Source organism: Chrysochloris asiatica, unplaced genomic scaffold, assembly GCF_000296735.1.
Source record: "Chrysochloris asiatica unplaced genomic scaffold, ChrAsi1.0 scaffold00108, whole genome shotgun sequence".
Classification (NCBI taxonomy): Eukaryota; Metazoa; Chordata; class Mammalia; order Afrosoricida; family Chrysochloridae; genus Chrysochloris; species Chrysochloris asiatica.
This window is the reverse complement of record NW_006408626.1, coordinates 3,521,091-3,545,158: the sequence shown is the minus strand read 5'-3', so window position 1 is coordinate 3,545,158 and position 24,068 is coordinate 3,521,091. Positions and strand designations below refer to the sequence as shown.

The 24,068-nt window shown below is 38.3% G+C and overlaps 1 pseudogene; it reads right to left on the bottom strand.

Annotated features, from left to right (window-relative positions):
- Nucleotides 1–8,205: 8,205 nt before the first annotated feature.
- On the bottom strand, nucleotides 8,206–23,774 carry LOC102811529 (annotated as a pseudogene).
- Between the last annotated feature and the right edge of the window lie 294 nt (nucleotides 23,775–24,068).

The following is a 24,068-nucleotide window of genomic DNA, read 5'->3' as shown; positions in this document are numbered from 1 at the left end:
CAGTAATGAGCAATACATCTTGATTGCATGTTTGATCGATTTCAGACTGAAGAAGTTGGTAGAATTCTTCTATTTCATCTTCACTGGCTTTTATAACACAGGGCCCCCATTTTCATTTTGCATTGAGTCCACAAATTATATAGTTGACCTTGCTTTCAATATTCTTTCCAGCCTCCCAACCTTAGTGCCTCACAGCCAACCTGGCAACTCTTATTATTCCTCTCTCCCTCCTAAACCTGCACATTCATGATTCACTCCTGCCTGCCAGCCATTTGAGTCATCACATGTTAGTCAAGTTATAACTGCATATTTGCAATCATTTTGAACAATTACTCTTTGCTAAATCCTTCACAAATAGCATCTAATTAATCATCACGTTCATTCTGTGGGATAGGTATTTCAGCTTAATTTTATAGGTGGCAAGCAGAGACTTATGGTGATTAAATGTTTTCTAATGCCACACAGGTAATTGGAATTTGAAACCTACTAGAAAAATGACTGGAACATTAGATTGCAATTTCTTTGCTTCTTATTTTAGTCACGATGCGAATGATTCATGAATAGGGATCTTTTGTTTCTTCCAGGGTCTCCTTTGCTTTTCCTAAATTAGTCGATGGACTGTATTGCACTTATAATGGCTCCCAAGCTTGCAGATTTGTTCCTGTCACCATCACTGGCATCCTGCCAACTTGATCTGGAATACCTTTCCCACCTGTATTTTTGTTGTTATTGTTGCTTAGTGCCATCATGTTGGTTCCAACTCATAGTGAACCTGTGTAGGGTTTCTGAAGAGTGACTAGAGGGTTTGAACCACTGACCTTGTGGCTCAAACTGACCTTGAAGTCCAGTTGATTATCCTGCGGCACTATCGTCCTTTTATTTTCCAGTAGCTCAGTTAAGAAATTCACTTTTTACATACCCAAATTTAAACTTAAGTAGGTCAAGTTTCATCTCTTCTTCTTCTGTTATACTTGCTCTAAAAAGAGAGAATACAAAATGTAGTGAAGTACCAAGGAAGAGAACGGAAGCTGTGAAACAACTAAGAACTCAAACATCTTGCCTGAACACTTTGTCCTCGCCAGGTAGACATGGCCATTTACTTCATAGCATAGTAGTTATTAGTTGGGCTGCTAACCTCAAAGTCAGAAGTTCAAAACTACCAACCGTACCATGGGAGAAGATGAGGATTTCTGCTCCCTTAAAGATTTACAGCCTCAGAAACCCTATACAGGGTCACTATGAGTCATAACTGACTCCATGGCACACAACCACCACCACCAATGTACAACATACACTTCTTTCCAATCATGTGCAATAGTAGTGTACTTAAATAGTGACACGTTGGTCTTTAGAATGGATAATGTTTATACCTTAATTTATCTTCATATTCCCAGGACGTAGCTTATTTAAACTAATGAATAAGATGAACAATAAATTATGAAAAAATACAAGAAACAGATGAATCAAAAATGAAGGAAAAAGTATGTCCCCTTATCTTTTGGTGCAGAAGTATAGTATTCCATATGATAAGTACCAGATTGCTAAACACATGATTTGAGGTTCAAGGCTTCTAGCAGTTCCACAGGAGAAAGATGAGGCTTTCTGATACCACAAAGTTTTAAACTCTTAGAAACCCTAAACGGGGTTCTATGAGTCAGAATCCAATTGACTCAATGGCACTTAATAATGACACCATTCTCTGGTATGGCATTATATGATAACACTGAAGTTGATCAAGCTTGCAATCATGATACATTGCTGATTACTGGTGATTGGAATGCAAATGTTGGAAACAAAAAGGAAGGATCAGTAATTGCAATATATGGCCATGATGATAGAAATTATATTGGAGATCATATGATAAAATTTTGTAAGACTAATGACTTGTTCATTTTAAATACATTTTCCAACAACATAAAAGATGACTATACACATAGACCTCACCAGAAGGAATACACAGAAATCAAATTGACTACATATGTGGGAAGAGATGGTTGAAAAACTCAGTATCATCAGTCAAAACAATGCCAGGAGCAGACTGTGGAATAGACCATCAATTGCTATATTCGGCAAGTTCAAGCCGAAGCTGAGGAAAATTAAAACAAGTTAAAGAGCATGAAAATTTGACCTTGAACTAACCCACCTGAATTTAGAAACCATCTGAAGAGCAGACTTGATGCATTAGATACTAATGACAGAAGAACTGTGTGATGACATCAAAAGCATCATACAGGAAGAAAGCAAAAGGTCGTTAAGACAAGGAAGGAAAAAAGATAAAAATGGATGTCAGAAGACTCTCTGAAACTTGCTCTCCAGTGTAGAGATGCCAAAGCAAATGGAAGAAATTAGGAGGTAAAAAAAGCTGAACAGAAAATTTCAAAGAGCAGCTCAAGCAAACAAAGTCAAATATTATAATGAAATCTGCAAAGACCTGGAATTAGAAAACAAAAAGTGAAGAACACACTCAGCATTTCTCAAACTGAAAGAACTGAAAAAAAAATAAAGCCATCCTTGGCTTGCAATACTGAAGAATTCTTTGAGCAAATTATTGAATGATTTGGAAAGCATCAATATAAGATGGAAGGAATATACAGAGTTATGTTTAACTATTTCAAGATATAGCATATGATCAAGAGCCAATGGTACTGAAGGAAGAAACCAAAGGTACACTGAAGGTATCGGTAAAGAGCAATACTCTGGTAATTGACAGAATACAAATTGAAATCTTTCAATAAACTGACGCAGCACTGGAGTTACTCACTCATTTATGGCCCAATATTTGGAAGACAGCTACCTGGACAACTGACTGGAAGAGATCTATATTTGTACCCATTCCAATTAGAAGTGACACAGTGGAATGTGTTTATCATTGGACAGTTTCATTAATATCATATTCAAGTAAATTTTTTCTAAAGATATTTCAAAATGGTTGCAACAATACATTGACAAGAAACTGTCAGAGGTTCATGCCAGATTCAAAGGGAGATGTGGGATGAGGGATATCATTGCTGACAATAGGTGGATCTTGTCTAAAAGCAGAGAATACCAGAAAGATGTTTACTTGTACTTCATTGACTATACAAAGGCTTTTGACTGTGTGAATCATGACTAGCTATGGACAACATTGCGGAGAAAGCATTTTCCAGAACACTTAATTGTGCTCATGAGGAACATGTACATAAACCAAAAGGCATCATTCATATGTAACAAGAAAATATTTTGATGTTGTTGTTGTTGTTAAGTGCTGTTGAGCGACCCTTTATAGGGTTTCCAAGGAGTGACTGGTAAGCTTGAATCGCTGACCTTGTGATTCAAACTGACTTTGCTGCCCAGCACATTAACCCACAGCTCCACACCAGGACTCCAAATGTGAATGATTTAAAATCAAGTAAGGTGTGCCCCAGAGTTGTAGTATTTCACCATAGTTATTGAGTCTGTACCTGAGCAAATAATCCAAGAAGTTGCATTATGGGAAGAACATCGTATCAGGATTGGAGGAAGACTCATTAACAACCTGTGATATGCAAATAATACAACCTTGCTTGCTGAAAGCAGAGAGGACTTACAATATTTACTCATGAGGATCAAGTGTCGCTGCCTTCAGTATGGATTGCCGCTCAATGTAAAAAAAACAAAAATCTTCACCACTGGACCAACAAACAATATTTATGGAGAAAAACATATCAGTGGAGAAAAGAATGAAGTTGCCAAAGACTTCATTGTCCTCTGATCCACTATCAACACTCATGGAAGCAACAATCAAGAAATCAAACAACATATTGCATTAGACATATCTGATGCACAAGTCCTCTTTAAAATATTGAAGAGCAGAGACATCAGTGTAAGGACTAAGGTGAGCCTTCCTGACCCAACACATGGTGTTTTCAATAGCATGATATGGACAGTGTGTGAGGAAGATTGTAGAATTGATTCATTTGAATTATGATATTGGAGAAGAATATAAAAAATATCATTGAGTTTTGGTGTGAAGTTGCAGGATCATATACTGGACCTCAAGATTGGTTTGAAGATCAACAGTTGATCTTGAATTCAAGATTGAATTGGTTTGAAGATCAACAGTTCAAACTCAACAGTTGCTCCTTGGAAACCCTATACAGAGTATATATAATTCAGAACTGACTCAATGGCACTCAACAGCAACAATGGACTGCTAGAAGAACAATCAAATCTGTGTTGGTAGAAGTACAGTCAGAATTCTCCTTAGAAGCTAGGGTGACGAGACTTAGTGTCTCATACTTTGGACATATCATCAGGAGGGACCAGTCACTGCAGAAGGACATCATGTTAGGTAAAGTGGAGGGTTGCCTGAACAGAGGAAGACCCCCCCCCCCAAGAGACCGATTATCACAGTAGCAACAGCAATGGACTCAAGTTTAACAATGACTGTGAGGATAGCACAGGACCGAGCAGTGTTTTGTCTTGTGCGTAAGGCCGCTATTAGTCATAAATGACTAGATAGCATATAATAATAACAACATCCTCTGGTGTGGTGCTATAGGCTAACCAAAAGATTGGCAGTTAAAACCCTCAAGCTTCTTCTTGAAAACCCTACATAATATTGTCATGAGTCTAAACTGACTTAACAGAAATTACCAACAACAATAACATCCTATGGTATTTGATGCTGTTGTTTTTGTTGTTTAGTGCCATTGAGTCAGTTCTGACTCATAGCGAATCTATATAGGGTTTCCAAGGAGTCGCTGGTGGGTTTGAACTGCTTACCTTTTGGTTAGTAGTCCTGTTTCTATTCTATACCACCACACCAAGACTCCTTCTATGGCACTGGGGAATTACTATTACTACTATTTCATTTATTATAAGGAGTCTTCATAATGCATTTCGCTTCTAACCAAAATGTTATAGGTTCAAATCCACTCAGTGGCCCTGTGGGAGAAAGACCTGGTGATCTGCTTCTGTAATGGAATTCTAACAAAGAAAATGCTATGAAGCCATTGTTCTTTGTCACACAGGATCACTATGAGTTGGAATTGACTTAATGGCACCCAGCAACAATTACTACTCAGCTATATCAATAAATATGTTTCTAGTCCAACTGAGTGCCTTTTATGTACATTCCAATTATATTTCACAACGATGTTGTATTCCTGTTATTTCCTTTAACATAGGGGGAAACTGAGATTTAAAGAGTTAGCTAAATTAGCTCAGATCACACAGTCTGTAAAGAACAGAGCTGTAGTTTGAATTCAGTTCCTTTAAACTCCAACACTTGTGCTCTCAACAAATGTGTTTATTTCTTGTACTTTTAATTTGTTAAACTACATCTTCCAAGAAACAGAGCTCTTGTATGTGAGTTACTATTTAATGCAGTTGTTCTTGAGAAACTGACAAGTTTGATATCTACTTCCTGTGTCATATATGAAATTATTGCCCTCCTCTGACACTTAACTACTTTCCATGGATCCAATTTTGCACATGATTTCTCTTTTCTCTGACCTAGTACATATATTGCTGGGGAATCTTCCCACATAATGAAAGGGGCTGGGAGCACACCCCCTACTAAGTAGTTCCATTAAGGTTCTTCCTAGCTGTCTTCTTCTTTGGAAACTGAAACCTGTTTCCCAGACCTCTCTGTATCCTCAGTAGGTTCACAGTGTCCACTCTCTCCCTGTATTTTGTATTCGCTTTCTCTAGGACACATATAAAAGGAACTCTGGTAGCGTAGTGGTTATAAATTGGGCTGTGAACCACAAGGTCAGTAGTTCGAAACTACCAGCTGTTCCACGGAAGAAAGATGAGGCTTTCTGCTCCCGTAAATATTTACAGCCTCGGAAACCCTGTACAGGGTCGCTATGAGTTGGAACCGACTCCACAGCACATAACAACAAAAACAACAACAACAGGACACATATAAAAGGTCCCTGGTAGTGCTGTGGGTTAGACAGTGGACTGTTAACATGGGTCAGTGGTTCAAACCCACCAACCACTCTGAAATAAATATGAGGCTATCTGTTTCTGTAAATATTTACATCTCAGAAATTCTACATAGAGCTGCTATTTGCAATCAAATCAATGGCAGTGATGGGAGGGCAGGTATAGTAGAAAGAAAAGAGCTGAAAATTGATGTTCTTAAATTGAGATTTGAATATATAATAGCTGAATCTCTCAATTCAGAAAATCTGAGATACATATTTGGTTGAGTAAGAGATTAAGTTAAAGGAGGTAATGAAAGAGAATGAGCAAATCCAGGCTCTCTCTATCATGAGAATTAGAATACGTAATTGAATGACCTCTTCAGTGAGCTAGCTTTTCATGAAATCTTTTTCTTTGACAGTTGATTTAAAATTGATATTTGTTAATAAATTTCTTTTTTAATGCTGAATTTATTATGTACTGTATTCAAGGAAGCTTCTTAAAAGGCAAATAATTTACAATGCTCTTAATGTTTATGAGATACTAATAGAGATAGTATTTTATATGAATTTAAATAAAAGATTAAGATTTACCTGTAGTTCAAGCAACTCCTTATTTCGATTGGTAATTCTTTTTTTTTTTTTTTTTTTTGCAGTGTAGCTAAGTCTCTGTAGTGCCCTCTGTCATTTGTCAGATTTAAGAATCCAAAGTAAATCTTTGTTTCTTCCAATTATGAGTAGTTTACTTTAATGCACTGGACTGCAAGGTCACTTTGATCCACAAGGTCAGTGGCTCAAGCTCACTAGCAGCTCCTTGAAAACCCTATACAGCATCGCTATGATTCGGTACTGACTTGATGACACTTAACAGCAACAACTTTGCATCAGTTTATTTCCTATTGTCATAGCAGTAGGATCTGCTGCATTATGTAATGTAATTGAAATTTTCAAGTCTTCTACCTTTCTGAGTCCTGGTGTGACACTGTAGGATAAACACTGGACTACTAACTGCAAGGTTACAGGTTCAAACTCCTCCTCAAAAGCCCTATACAGAGTTCCTATGAGTGGGAACTTACTCAAAGGCATTTCACAACAGAAGCAGCAACAAATATGAGAGACACAGACAGACAGACAGAGTATTATCTTTCAAATGAGGATACGTGGAAAGGAACAAGTAGAGGCTTCAAAAAGTTTGTAGGAAAAAATCTATTATCTTTCAATTCCATTTTTCTATGAATTTTTTTAAGTCTCTTTGTATTTTTAAATTGTACATGCCTCTTTTTCAAGGATTCTAATGCACATACAAGTAAAATGTATTAAACTAAAGCAGAAACCCACATAGTAAACCCACTGCTATCGAGTCGGTTTCAACTAAGGGTGACCCAATAAAACTGACTAAAACTACCCCATAGCATTTCCTAGGCTGCAAATATTTAAGGTATCAGATAGCCACCTCTTTCTTCCATGGAGCAGCTAGTGAGGTTGAACCACCAACTTTTGGGTTAGCAGTTGAACTGCCAGGGGTGCCCCTACCCAATCAAAAAGGTAAAAAAGCATTCAGAAATTATTGCAACCCAATTTACTTTATACCAAGTAATGGAAGCAAGAAAGACATAGCGATCTCAGAAATTGTCTGCAGAGTACTGGATAATAGCTAGGTATTAATTTTAAATTTAATCAAGATTTGCATGTCCCCATATATTCTCAAGAAAGAAACAATGCTTAGTAAGCAGAGTTGACTCACATTAATATCCTATTTTCAGTTATAATCATGTGCTGATTCAAACTGAATCTTGTAGTAGAGCCATTGCTTTCTGTAAATAAGAATAAAAATTGTGTTCTAAGTATATGTGATTTTTTTTTTAAGTAGGAAAATAACAAGGTTTTATTTACTTTGCTTATAAAGATGGCCCTGCTTGTTGACTAAGTGGAAAGAACATACAGAGCTCTCATGAGCAAACAGATGTATCTGCTTCAAGCTGCAGACCTTTGTATCAAAGAAGCCACAGGAAAAGGGTGGGGTGTAATGCTCTCCAGTCACAGCAGTAAAATGGAAATGAAAAGTTAAATGAACATAATTAATGCTAGGCATTCCCACAGGGAAAAGGCAAGAGGACTCCATGTCCCTCAGCGGTCAGATTGTATACTGATCCGCCCCCACCCAGAAGTCTTCTCTTTGGCACTGTTTCATGTGAGGTAAACCCATCTGGATCCACAGGAACAGAGCTGGTGGTTAGACGCTTCTACTTCTGAGCCGACTGAGACAGAAGCAAGAGTCTTGGCAGACCAGATAAGCCTGGCTTTGGTGAACCATCTACGTGCAGCAGTGTCGCATGTGGAACTTGATGACATACTCGGCATGATTCCTCTGCACGGAAATGGCGAAAGGCTCAAAGAGGGGAAAGTGAAGGCAACAAGGTGTCGCACCGTTTGCTTGATGGGGCAGCCCACTAAGTCTGCCTGGATCTCAAACTTGCGCAGACCAGAGTCCGGAGTGTAGAATCTGATGGGGTGGTCTTCTCAAGTCTTGGGTGGCTCCATGACTGACACGCATTTGTCATCATAGCTGAAGAGAGACAAATCAAGGTAGGGACTCCCGCTGTAAGTCTGGGCACTGATGGGAAGCTGGCCCAGCAGCGGGCGCACGGTCTCTGTGTGCCCTCCATACTTGGCATTGATGATAGTGTCTGAACCAGCATTGGATCTGCTTGGCGAAATTGTTTCTGGAAGCTGACCTCACTGTGCACGGCAGCGTTACGGAAGAGGTCACAGAAGTTCTCAAAGAGCTTCGAAAGCCCACCAGACATATTCTCAAAGACAGAGGTCAGCTCTGTTGTCACCATATTGTATACAACAAAGAAAGATGCCTGTAACGGATCTGTGACCTGCAGAGTTACAATGTCCTCACTAGTGTACTTGATAAACAGATGGTTTTCATCTAAGAGCTGCATCTTCCTCATGCGCAGCTGCTACAATACAGCTGGTCAAAATACGAAAGAAATGCCTCTTGGCCACTGCCCTGCCACCCTGCTCTGCCCGGCGCCACTGGTACACCAGCAGCCAGTGTTTCAGGGAGTTGATGAAAGGGTCCCTAAAGGGGTTGGCCATGCCTGTCTGACTGTCCCATTGTACCTAGGGAAAGACAGCTGACATGGTGAGCAGGTCATCCTCATAGCAGAAGTGTTCAATGGTCCACACGTCCATGAAAGTGCCCTCAAGAGTCACCTTGAAGATGTGGATGGTCTTCTGCTGCACTGACAAGATGACCAGGATGTTCTTGTACAAGTCCAGCACTTGGTTGTGTGACAGGACCACTTTGTCACACTTGAATTTGTGTGTGTCACACAAGCTGCCAGTGTGAAGGTCAATGACATGCAGGGAGTAGTCCTCTAGAGGGGAGCGGGGGTTGGGGGTCACCGATTCACTGTTCCGATACACTTCATAGAAAGGAGGGTGAGTCTCGTCCGGGAGGTAGGCAGCTGAGCCCACGATGACACACCTGCAGTCGTCTGGGAAGAGGCTACACTACTGGTTCAGGCTCTCCCTAATGGCGGCCATGTTGGTAATATGCAGCAGGACTAAAAAACATTCAAAGAGTCGGCCCTGGATATTGACTGACCGCTGGTCATTGCTGTTGGACAGTATCTCCCTCTCATACCCCTGCAGGAGGTCCTCTGCTGCCTGGCAGCCTTAGTACTCATAGATTTCAAGAGATGTCTGGTCTGAAGAAAAAGCAATAAAGAAGCGTCCATCTCGTGAAATTTTACTCAAGAAAAAAGGCGGCTTTTCAATACTGACAACTGTAAAGTTGGGGCAAACATTCCCGTGGAACCCTCGGACCTGGTTCCAGTGGGCCCCTGCTTTGCTGATCCACCTGCATTCCAAGCAATGAATTACATTTTGGTTTTGGATTCTTTGAGGTTTGATAATGATCCATTATCACATCTCTGTCCGGTCACGACTCAAAGGGCCGGGGCGAGGGTTCCGCCACGCCTCCTCCGTGCGCGCCTTCCCCTGCCCTGTCATGCCTCCGAACCCCAGTTGGGCGCCGCAGCCTCCTGCTTCTACTAGCCACCGGTTATGTGAATTTTAACTGTCGTTCAAAATTTCCTAGTAGGTGATTAGGTGTCATTTATCAGATATTTTATATATTTTCCCAGAAAAACAAAGGAAATCATTTAGATAGGTTTGTTTCCATAACAAAACTACAAACGAAAACATCTGTCAGATTCTATAGAAACTTAGGTGGTAATAAGTAGTTGCAGTTGGCTGTGTACTGAAAAGTTGGTGGTGTAAGCCCACCTCGTGGCTCTGTGGAAGAAAGATCTGGCAACCTGCTTCCATAGTATTACAGTCAAGATAACCCTATAGAGGAGTTCTACTCTGTAACACATGCGATCATCATCAGTTGGGGGACTGATTTGACAGCAAACAATAACAAAGCTCCTATTGACATTGTTGTTTGTTTTTGTTAAGTGCCATTGAGTTGGTTCCAACTCATAGTGACCCTGCACAGGGTTTCTAAGAAGCATCTAGTAAGCTTAAAGCCCAAACTTGCAGTTCAAACAGACCTTGCAGTCCAAAGCATTAATCCGCAGCACCACACCAGAAGTCCCTACAGACATTAAGCCAAACTTACGTTCAGTCAAACCTGTTTTATCATATAGAGTTTCTGCTATATACGTAAGGAGTTCTGGTAGCATAGCGGTTACAAATCAAGGTGCTAACCTCAAGTTTAGCAATTTGAAACTACCAGCTGTTCCATGTGAGAAAGATGAAGCTTTCTGTTTCCTTAAAGATTTACAGACTTGAAAACCCTATACAGGGTCCACTAGGAGTCAGAACTCACTCCATGATACATCACCACCACCACCACTATAAACATGTTGTTATTGTTAAGAGCTGTGGAGATGGTTTCAACTCAGAGCAACCGTGTATAGGATTTACAAGAAGAGGCTAGTGGGTTTGAATCACCCACCACATCGTGGTACAAAGTGACCATGTAGTCCAGTGCTTTATTCTATAGCACTACACTAGGACTCCTATATACATATGTTGTTGTTGTTGTTGTTAAGTGCCATCGAGTCGGTTCCGACCCATAGCGACCCTGTACAGGGTTTCCGAGGGTGTAAATCTTTACGGGAGTAGAAAGCCTCATCTTTCTCCCGCGGAGCAGCTGGTAGTTTCGAACCGCTGACCTTAAGGTTCACAGCCCGATTCGTAACCACTACGCTACCAGAGCTCCTTGAGGGGATAAAATTTTAAAGCAGGGCAATGCTGAGCAGACAATCCATTTTTACAGTAAAATGGACATACATTACTTTGCAAAATGTAGAAAATTGCAGCTGAAATAACAAGTGGTAAAATACTAATTTGGGGTCTGCTTCAAATGCACAGTCTGAATTACCACCTAACTCCTTCCCAATAGGTAGACTCATTCTATCCTTCATTCAAAAAACCAAAAGCTCAGTAATAGAGACAGGAATGTTCATATTCAAAGGGGATTAATAATCTAGCTGCAGAGAGAAGCGAGAACTAGAAAAGACTATGATATAAGGCAATATGAAAAAAGAGAAAGACAATATTGCTGTTGATATTTAGATGAGGAATAGTCATCTGCTGGAGGTGATAATGTTGGAATTGAAAACAAGATATTAAGACAATAGAATTTTACAACAGCTGACCTGACGGTATAGTTGTGCAAAACAGTAATTGGATTAAATTCTTGTTATTTCAAATAACCTGAATTTATAATTAGTGTATTTAGGATCTTTTCAAAATATGTTCAAAAGCACAGACATGGGAATAAAAAAGTGTGTAGTGAATGGTGATTCTCAGGTAGAAATTGGCAAAGAAGGAATGGAAGTAAGTCAAGGGACAAAAATTCTTGGGTGATATTAGGTGATTGTTGGATTGTGTGGCCATGATGTACAGCTTAGGTTGTAGAACAAGTGAGATCAACTGCAAAGTGATGACTTAGATAAAAATGGAGTGAGTATGGGACTATTATTATATGAAGAAGAAATACAGATCCTATAATAGTGATTGAATCCAGAAATGTAAGATTTTTTTAAAAGTTATTATTTAAGGTTGTGTTGATTCTTCAACTCTCACAGAAATGGGGGTAACTCATTTTGAAGAGCAAATATATCCGTTTGAAGAGTAATGTACACCAAACCCAAGACATGGTACTTTCACATTCATAGGAGATGATTATCTCCTATGAATGTGAAATTTGGATAATGAATAATGAAGACTATAAAATAATTCATGTATTTGAATTATGGTGTTGGTGAAGAAAGATAAAAGTCAAGTCTCATGGACTTCCAGAACAAACACATCTGTTTTGGAAAATGTACAGCCAAAATACTCCTCAGAAATACAAATGGTGAGACTTCACCTCTCAGACTTCAGATATGTTGTTAGGAAGGGGCAGTCCCTGGAAAAGGACATCATGCTTGATGAAATGGAGGGTTGGAGAAAAAGAGGAAGACCTGAACAAATTGGATTGGCACAGAGGTAGCAACAAATGGGCTCAAAAGTTGTCATTGTGCGGACATTGAGGACCTGGCAGTGCTTTGTTCTGTTTGTTAGGCAGTTAAAACAAGGAAGTGGGACTAACCACAAATCAACCACAATGAATGCAGGAAATGATCTAACCCATCAGGAATGTCTAGTGATAGGAAAGATTTAAAAGGGTGCTTCCATAACAATCAGCTATGCACAGAGAAGAATAGGACTGATCTGATGTGACCAAGGAACTAATCATAATACCTCTATAATAAGTCAATATTATGGTTAGCGTATGCATACAATTATAAGAGAATAATGCAGTGGGAAAGAAGTACATCAGACCCAGGAAGAAACAACCAATTATGGGCCCTGAATAATAATGAGAAAATGTAGAAAGCAGGAGATAACTATCAGGAGACCCAGTAATCTCCTGAGAGGAAAAACAGCATAAAGATAGAAACCAAGGCCTCACCTGATGCTCCCCCTCACTTGTGAGGTAGAAGCCCATTTCCCTCTCTGCAAGAACATCTATGCTTAACAAATCTTGCTTGCTTAAACCTTTCTCTCTTTGGCTCCTTTCATGGGCGTATTGTGCCTACACCTCACTGATTCTTTAAGGGGATAGTGGGAGCAACCAGGACAATCCATCCATGCTGTGTTATGTTGTGCATAAGGTTGTTATGAGTCAAATCTGACTCAATAGTACCTAACAACAAACAACAGCATTCTGAAGAAGGGACAATTATGGAAAGAACATTTTGATTTCTCTTTCAAAGGAAAATCAGCAAGTTAGTTGATGCTAAGATCAGGAAAGAGGTCTTTGTGTCTCAGCCCTTTTGAAGCCTGCCATTTTATATAGTCGTCAAGAAGCAGGAATTATTTTTTCTTTGTGGGAGTCCTGCTTTTGGAGGGAAGGATGTGGGCATTAGACAATAGAAAGCACAAAATGAGGAAACACAATAGGAATCCCATGTTGCCTAAGCCCCAGTACTTCCAATTTAGTAGCAAAAGTAATAAAACTCCGTAAGTTTGAGGCCTTCATATATTTCTCAACTGGTTTAGAACTTGAATGGCAATAGGATAGGATCTGTTGTTACCTTCTCAAATTTCATCTGCCTTGGTGGAACAGTCTTGGAGTGCTCAAAAAAATTGAGATGGAGAAACTAGGAAGAGCAATGCTATTCAAGATGTGGTGAGTGAATGGATAGCTTGTGATAAAAAAGGAAGGTTATAGTGTACAAGAATGCCAAGAACTGCTGATTCAATAAAGTGCAGTGAAAATAACAGGTGAAGAATAGGACAGTTTTAGAATAGCAAAACTATTCTCTATGATAGTTTAATGGCAGACACATGGCTTTAGTAAACTCTAATGTAAACTACCACCACTTGTCTGTAAGTTTGTTGTACAGTGGTGGCTTGCATGTTGCTGTGATTCTGGAAGCTATGCCATGGGTATTTTAAATACCAGCAGGGTGACACACAGTGGACAGGTTTCAGATGAGCTTCCAGATGAAGACAGACTAGGAAGAAGGAGAGACAGACTACTTCTGAGTATTTAGTCACTGAAAACCTTATAAATAGCAGTGGGACACTGTCAGATAGCACCAGAATATTGAAATATGATGTAAAGCACCAGAATATTGTCAGATATAATGCCAGAAGATGACCCCCTCAAGTTGGAAGGCACTCAGTATATCTCTGGGGAAGAGCTTCCTCCTTGAAGTAAAGTTGACTGTGATGATGAGACTAGAGTAAGCCTTGGAGACCTTCATTTGCTGATGGGACATAAATCAAAATGAAGAGAAACAGCTGCAAACATCCATCAATAATCGGAACATGGAATATACAAAGTATGAATCATGGAAAATTGGACAAAATATTGAATGATGTAGAAAGCATCAAAAGAAGATTGAAAGAATATACAGTCATTGCCAAAAAGAATTGGTCGATGTTCATCCATTTCAAGAGGGAGTACATGATCAAGACCCAATGATACTGAAGGAAGAAGAAGTCTAAGATGCATTGAAGGCATTGGCAAAGAACAAAGCACTGGACATTGATGCAAAACAAGTTTAAATCTTTCAACAAACTGATACAGCATGGAGGAACTCACTCATCTGTGCCAAGAAATTTGGAAGACAACTACCTATCCAAATGATTGGAAGAGATCCATATCTGTGCCTATTCCAAAGAGAGGCAACCAAATGGAATGTGAAAATCATCAACCAATATCATTAATATTGCTGCAAGTAAAATTTTGCTATAGATAATATAAAAATGACAGCAACCATACATTGACAAAGAACTCCCAAAGGTTCAAGCCAGATTCAGAAGCAGCTGTCAAGAAATCAATGTATTGCATTAGGCAAATCTGTTGCACAAGACCTTTTTAAAGTGTTGAAGGGCAAAGATGCCAGCTTGAGGACTAAGGTGCACCTAGCCCAAGCCATAGTATTTTTAATAACCTCATATGCATGCGAAAGCTGGACAGTGATTAAGGAAGACCATAGAAGAATTGATGCATTTAAGTTGTGGTGTTGGAGAGGAATATGGAAGGTGCCATGGACTGTCAGAAGAACAAACCAATTTATTTTGGATAAAGTACAGTCAGAATGCTCATGAAAAACCAGGATGGCCAGACTTTGTCTCTTATACTTCAGCCATATTATCAGGAGGAATTAGTCCCTGGAGAAGGTTATCATGTTCAGTAAAGTGGAGTGTCCGAAAAGAGAGGAAGACCCACAACCAGATGGATTGACACAGTGACAGCAGCAATGGACTCAAACATAGCAACAATTATGAAGTTAGTGCAGGATCATGCAGTGTTTTTTTCTGTTGTGCATAGGGTCTTATGAATCAGTAATGACTCGATGGCACCTAACAACAACAAATGTAGACTACGAACTATAGTTAATAATAATGTCAGTGTGAGTTCATCAGGAGTAAAAAAATTGCCAAAGCAATGTGAAATGCTAATTATAGGAAAAACTGTATATAGGTGAGTATATATAAACTTCCTGTATCTCTCTGCAATCTTCTGTGATCCTAAACACACAAAGACATGCACAGATGGTTGTTTGAGTATATTCCAATTCATGGAGACTCCATGTGATACGGAGCAGAATTGCTCCATAGGATTTTCTTGATTGTAAGCTTTATGACAGTAGTGAGGTTGGCCCAGGATTATTTTGTTCTGCCGTGCATAAAGTCGCTATGAGTCGGTACCAACTCGATGGCACCTAACAACAACAACAACAACAATCTTTATGGAAACACTTTACCAGGCCTTTTTTCCTTAGATTCACTGGGTGGGTTTGAATCACCATCTTTTAGGTAAGTAAATGAGCAGATACACTATGGAAAACAAAAAACTAGCATGATAATAATGTTCCTACAGAAGACTTCAGGGGTTAAGCAGATTAAAAAAAAATAGGCAAATATATTCACACGGGGGGTTGCCAGGAATTAGAATGGACTTGATGACAATGGGTTTGCTCTTTTTATTATTATTGTCATTATTATTATTTAATAGGATTATAGATGATGTTATTGTTAAGTGCCTGAGGAATCAGAATGCCTCATCTTTCTCCCAAGGAACTGCCCATCTTGTGATTCACAGTTTAGTGCTTATGTTACATAGCCGGGTACATAAACTGTTTGCCAGGTTACAAAGCAATTACAGATAGCATGCACAGTTGGTGGGAGTATAAATCGGTTCAATATGGTTTGACATTGCGTGGAAAACTGAAGATATGCATGCCCTATGACCCTCCAAATCTACTACTAAGTATATGCCCTGGAGAAACTATTCTACACAAAATACATGTTCAAGAATGTTCTGACCAATTTTTCAATTTAGCAATAGTAACAACTGTTAAAAACTTCTGTCATAGAGCATATTACTAAATTGAAATATAACTATACAGTAGAATATTACATAACAATATAAGTTGACACACTTCAAATACATAGAACATCATATTAAGCAAAAATAGCATGAAACATAAAACTATTGAGAATATAATTTCATAACATAACATTTAAAATAGTCAATATGAGTAAATCCACACAATTTAACTATTATTTGATGAAAAGTTTAGTTTAGGCAATGGAAAGTATTACCTAAGGTAAAAAGAACTATCTTATAATGATGAAGGTTTTAATTCAATTTGTTGCTGTTAAGTACCGTCAAATCGATTCTGACCCATAGCAACCCTATATAGGGTTTCTGAGAAGCAGCTGGTGAGCTTGAACTGCTGACCTTGCAGTTCAAACAGCTTTGCAGTCTGGCACATTAATGCACAGAGTTACACCAGGACTCCTTAATTCAACTTAGAAGTTATAAAATTCTTAAAAGTTACAAACTTCTTAAATTATGATGTACCTAATAATATTCCTTCAGAGTATATAAAACAAGAATTCATAAGACAATAAGAAGTAATAGATACATGCACAAACAGCAAGAGATAGTTGTAAAATTTCTCTCTGTAATTGATAGGACAAATAAAGTATTAGTAAGAATAGAGAAGATTTTTAATAACAATTGAGAAAATTGAATAAATAGAATATAAGAAAACATAAAACCTGTCTAAAAGTAAATCATAATCTGAGTCAAAAATGGTTTCATGACAAATTCCACATGATTAAATTTGTATAAAGTGTACCAACCAGAGTCTGGTAAGAAAAGTAGAAACCATACTAACTAGTAGGGAGCTATTGGTTAAGCAAGTTCTAGAGAACTGAAAAAAACAAAAGAAAGGCACTGAAATATCACCAAAGAGCCCTGGTGGGACATTGGTTAAGAACTCAGATGCTAATCTAAAGGTTGATGAATTGAACCCAATATCTACTCCATGGGAGAAAGATATGACACTCTTCTACTGTAAAGTTTACAACCTTGAAAACCCTGGGGCAGTTCTATTATCTCCTATAAAGGTCACTTACTATAAGTAGGAATTAACTGGGTCTCAATGGCTTTGGTTTATGGTCTAGGAAATATCACCAAATTAATAGCTATAGGAAGGAGATACTGCCCAAGGCTGGAAAACAAAAAAAGAAACTTGGCGGAAGGACCCATGGAGCTAGAACTCAGGCCTCTGAGGAGGAAGTGCTGCCTGATTGGTACCTCTGAAGGAGTCATGGTAAGACTAGTTCTGGGAAGAAAACTCAAGTTGGATTCTGGAACCAACAAGGATCAATGGAACTATGGACAAAGGGACATCGATCAAATAGCAAGCAAATAGGAAAGAAACAATACATTCATCCTCTCTGCAATCCTTCTAGTTTTCCTCCAGTGTCCCTTATTGGTGGACAATAGATTCCAAAGAAAGGAATGTTGTTTTTGTTGTTGTTAGGTGCCATCGAGTCGATACCAACTCATAGTGACCCTATGCACAATAGAACAAAACACTGCCCGGTCCTGGGCCAACCTCACAATTGTTGCCATGTTTAAGCCCATTGATGCTGCCACTTTGCCAATCCATCTTTCTGGGGGTCTTCCTGCATCTTTCCAAACATTATATCCTTTTCCAGTGACTGGTCCCTCCTAACAATATGTCTGAAGTATGAGAGACAAAGTCTAGAAATCTTGGCATCCAAGGAGCACTCTGGCCGCACTTCTTCCAACACAGATCTGTTGGTTCTTTTGGCAGCTCATGGCACTTTCAATATTCTTCTCCCACACTGTAACTCAAAAGCATCAATTCTTCTACGGTCCTCCTTATTCACTGTCCAGCTTTCGCATGTATATGAGGTTATTGAAAATACCATGGCTTGGGTCAGGTGCACCTTAGTCCTCAAGCTGACATCTTTGCTCTTCAACACTTTAAAAAGGTCTTGTGCAGCAGATTTGCCTAATGCAATATGTCATTTGGTTTATTGGCTGCTGCTTCCATGAGTGTTGATAGTTGTCCCAAGAAGAATGAAGTCCTTGACAACTTCAATATTTTCTCCATTGATAAGAATGTTATTAAAGGAATATAACATTATAAAGCAGAGTACATAAAGATGAGGTGGGACAAAATCATTTTAATAACATGCTCTCTAATTATAATAGAATCAAGCCTGAACTCAAGAACTGATAGAATACTAGAATTTACAATTTTAAGAATAAAGAATAATACTGCTAATGACTAATTAGTCAATAATACATGATAAAAATTAAAACATATTTTAATGGGAATAATAATAAGAACACTATGTATCCAAATATGGAATGAAAGTTTTCTTATAGGAAGTTTTATAATATCAATATGTATATTAGAAAAGAATAAAGGTTGAACAATACAAACACAAATCTCTAGACATTAGAAAAAGATTGACAAAATAAACTCAGAAAATAATAAAGAGCAGAAATTAATGAAAAACAAGCATCCACTAGAGAGCATCAACTAAGCCAAATGCTGATTCTCTGAAAACTTATTATATTAACAAATATCTGAAAAGATTGAGATAACAAATAAAAATAAGACACTAATAAATAATTTTGGGAATATAAAGACATCACTATGGATTTGTAGATATTAAAAGTATTTTCAATAGAAAAACATGCTAGTAGTAAATATATGTCCCAAAATTTAAAAATTAGATTAAAATAGACCAGAAAAAATATAACTGACTTAAGAAGTAAGAAAAATTATCCATGATCTTATAATCATTAAAAAGCTGAATGTATACTCAAAAAGAATTCCACAAAGAAAACTTTAGATGGAAATTCTACCCACTTTCAAGAAATAAGTAGCTCCAAACTTCAACTCTTCTAAATGGAGAAATGGAGGGAGCAGTCTTCTACAACACCTGTCAAAACTTATCCTGTACACCTCTGAGCGTGCCCTGGATCACCTCCAACTTTGAGTTTTATGCAGGTTTCTGCTTCTTCTAAAAAGACATTTTACCCATGTATGTGGTAGTTCAGAAAGGAATTGACCGCTCTGGGCTAATGTACTGGACTGTAAAGTCATTTTGAGTCACTAGGTTAGAGGTTCAATTTACCAGTCACTCCTTAGAAACCCAATACAAGGTCGCTATGGGAACTGACTCAATGGCAGTTAACAACAACAACAACAACAATCACTGATGTGGGAGTCCTGCGTGGCACTGTAGATTAATGCCCTGGGCTGCAAGGTGGGTTTGAACCACAAGGTTGGTTCACTTGCTGCTCCTTGGAAACCCTTTACAGGATCACTCTGTTGTTGTTGTTGTTATGTGCCGTCGAGTCGGTTCCGACCCATAGCGACCCTGTACAGGGTTTCCGAGGGTGTAAATCTTTACGGGAGTAGAAAGCCTCATCTTTCTCCTGCGGAGCGGCTGGTAGTTTCGAACAGCTGACCTTAAGGTTCGCAGCCCGATTCGTAACCACTACGCTACCAGAGCTCCTTATGAGTAGGAACCAAATTGACAGCACTTAACAACAACAACAATCACTGGTGTGGTGCTGTAGGATAAGCACCAGGTTGTAACAATAAGGGTGGCAGTTCAAATCCACCAGCAGTTCCTTGGAAACCCTATACGGGGTCACTATGAGTTAGAATTGACTCAATGGCACTTAGCAACAACAACAACTAACTGTAGGATTGGAGCTCTAGTAGCATTGTTGTTGTTGTTAAGTTCCATCGAGTCGGATCCGACCCATAGCGACCCTGTACAGGGTTTCCGAGGCTGTAAATCTTTACGGGAGCAGAACGCCTCATCTTTCTCCCGCGGAGCGGCTGGTAGTTTCGAACTGCTGGCCTTAAGGTTCGCAGTCCGATTCGTAACCACTACGCTACCAGAGCATAGTGGATTACAAACTGGGCTGCTCACCACAAATGCTGTCAAGTTGGTTCTGACTTGTAGTGACCTTGTGTCAGTAATTCAAATCTACCATTGCACTGCAGGAGAAAGATAAGGCTTTCTGATCCTGTAAGGATTTACAACCTCTGAAGCCCTATACAGGATCACTATGAGTTGGAACTGACTCCATGGTACTTAACCGCCACTAACACCGCATGTACTCTCTACCCTCTTTACATGGTGCTATGTTTGATTGCTAACTTTTGGTCAGGATTTTAGGATCTAAACTGTTGAGTGTTTGGACTACATTTTTCTTTTTGTGTGATATCTCTGTCAAGTTAAAGTACTGTTCGTCTGAAAAAAAAATGTAGAATTGTGTTTTGTGTGGTTCTTCCAGAATCAGCCTCTGATTTGGAAGTTTCAGGGAATGCTAGCAGGAAAATGGCCAAAGCATGGTGGAAAAGGAAAGTAGCCAATAAAGGGTTGGTTATAAACTCAGCTTTCACAGTGTTATTGTTGTTATGTGCCGTTGAGTCAGTTATGACCCATGCATAGGGTTTCTGAGGAGCAGCTGGTGAGCTTGAACCACCAATCTTGCAGTTCAAATGGCTTTGCAGTCTGATGCATTAACCCACAGTGCCACATCAGGATATTCAATTCTGTATAGAACATCCAACAAATATAATTATGCTATTCCAAGTTCACTAGCATTCCTTCATATCCTCAGAGTCCTCAGGACAATTGTTCATGCTCTTCCCATGTCCTTGACCATTTCTGTCCCTCAGACCCTTACCTATTTACTTCCCACTCCTTTCCATATCAGTTCAGCCATTACTTCCTCAGAAACATCTTCTCTCTGATAACCCAGATTTGTTCAAATCTTCCTGTTTTCTGTTGTCAGAGCACCTTGAACTTTAATTTCAGAGTATTTATCACAGTTTATAATAATTATATTTAGTATGTTTTGATTTGATTACTATTTGTTCCTCTCACTACCAACATTGTTAAATAGAATTTTCTGGATGATGCAAATGTTCTGTAACATTAAACACTTGAAATGTGGGTAGTGTGACTGAGAAAATGAATTTCAATTTTGTTTAATTTTAACATCCCAAAGTGACTAGTGACTACCATATTGGACAGAAGAGTGCTAGACTCTAAATCCCAGGAGGAAGGATCCCTGTCTGCATTGCTCATTTCTGTGTCCCCAGCTTCTATCACAGTGTTTATGTAATATGCTCTCAGTACACACTTGTTGAGCAAATGATCCCTTAAAGTCTATATATTTTAATACTATAAATAGGCTGGAAGTCCTACTTTTTTTTTCATTAGAATAACTGCTTCTGCTTTCTTTCCTTTCTTTCCTATTTCTTTCCTCAAAATATTTAATCAAAAGACTGGTAACACTGAGCAAGGATCTTTGTGTGAAGTTCTGAATTGCCTAAATCTTATAAGAAGAGTATATATATATATATATATATATATATATATACTTGTGTTTATATTTATACATTTGCTGGTAAGTGCCATCAAGTTGGTTCCAACTCACAGCGACTCTGTATAGGGCTTCTAAGGGGCGACTGGTGAGTTGGAACTGCTGACCTTGTTGTTCAAACTGACCTCGTGGTCCAGTGCTTTATCCCATAGCACCATACCTGAAGTCTTTCTATCTATCTAGATAACTATATGTATATATAGGAGTTCTGAAGTGGTGCTATAGTATCAGCACTGTATTGTGAACCACAAGTTCACTATGAGTTGGAACCAACTTGATGGCACTTAACAACACTTATCTATCTATCGATCGATTGATACACAACATCTATTGCTCTAGTGCCTGAGAATACTTTTTAAAAAATGTTATTAAAATGTTTAAAAAATGTTATTGTTTTTTAAAGGTAACTCTTTGAAACTATTTTCTGAATTTAAAAGAAATTTCTAAGTTGTATCTCATTTCTTCAGAGGGAGCATTTTGTGAATTTGAATCATAATTTGACATCAAGTGAGAATCATTTATACTTTCTAAACAGAATTAATTAGAAACCAATAGAATTTTAAAGTAGAAAATAGGCATATATTGTTACAATTTATATCAGAAATCCCTCATTTTCTAAATATTAATGTATACACCTACACTTGTCAGTTATCCAATAACATTCATTGATGGAATTTTTGCTCTGATTAAAAATGTTCAGGATCAATTTATAAAATCTAATCCTTACTATGTCGAAGGTGAATTCTTTAGATATCACCCAAGGATGTTTAAAACTGGTCCCTGTGGAGCACTCAGAGGCTCTAATGATACATTTTCTGCCTTCTGGACAAATTTATCCTTTATAACTGCTTCTCAGGAATATAAAGAAAAAAAACAAATGCCTTTCCCTCTAGTATTTTAACTGCTCCTTCCTTCTTTGGAGACTTGAGGTTCAAGAAGTCATTGCTGAATCTACTTTGTCAGCAGAGATTTGTCTTGGCAGAACTTCTAAAGAAATTCTTATTCATTTTTATGCTTATGATTGTACCTGTTTCCTTAGTTTGAGATTGAAGTCTCTGGGACTCTGATCAGACTATTATTAAGAGGATACTATTGTGTCCAACTGCTTATTATTTTTCTGGATCCATACAGGCTATTTTAAGGTTATCTTCTTTTACTTCCTGAGGTAAGCCAATCAGAAAAGAAATTAAATTCTCAGAAAATTCCTGTTTTTCTTTGGCTTTCTTTAAGCCTTTAAAACAGTGTCCTTCTGTTCTATTGTTTATCTTAGTCATAAACTTAGCATATGTGCTTAGTATATGGGATCACAGGAAGGCTACTCCTATGAAGATGAAAATATGGAAAACAAGATTAACATAAGAGGCTCAGTGTTAAAATTAAGATATGATAGATCATAACAAATATTTGTAGAGTCAAATTAAAGAGACAGAATTGTTCTAAGTCCAACAAGAATAAATTGAATTACACTAAGATAGAAATTTTAGTTTTAGAAATATAATGTACCAGTCAGAAGAGGGTGGGGCAGGTGGATTCATCCTCCACAGCCAATTGTGGAAAAGGAGAATTGTACAAGAAAATGGTGACAGTGTTCCTACCAGGCAGCCGGACACTGCTAATTCCTTGACTGGGCATCCTTTGAATATGGGAGAACTTGCTCACAAGATCTATTTTGCATTTAAATTTGTTTGATATTTAACTTACCTCAGGGGAAAATGTACAGCGAATCTCAATTTGGATAGCTTAGTTCTCTTGACAGTTGTTTCTAATCAATAATAAATGGCCTGACCTATAACCTCTGCAAAACAATAGGTTTCTGGCTATAATACTGAAAGTCAGCTCTGAACCAAATCAATTTTTCTGATGGAGGGGCTACCATATTAAACCAATAAAAATACTTTTATTTGAATCTCAGATAAACAATTTGAAATTAAATTTCAGGTAAACAATGAATAATTTGGAATGTACTTATGTTACAAACTTACTGTTTTGCTAGAATTCAAATTTAACTGTACATCATGTATTCTATAGCAAACCAACCTGGTGAGGACCTACCTGTGTGAGTAGCCAACTGTTCTCACATAAAAACACCTTTCATTCAGCTTCATATCAGCTCAAGGTAATATTTAAGTTGTAGCAATTCAAAGCTTTCCAGAGGGTTCAGGATTTGTTTCCATCCGATTTCCATTTTGAGCTTCACAGTGAGTGTTTGTCTGGGCTTGTGTCTATAATTAACATGTGTTGATCCTAATAAGTAAAATTAGCATTTCTGACTTCTAGTCTACTAACTTTAGCATCAGACAGCCTCTCTCAGTGAATATTCTATTTGACATTACTACATTATTGTTGTTGCTGTTAAGTGCCGTTGAGTCGATTGAGACCTGTAGTGATCCTGTTTAAGG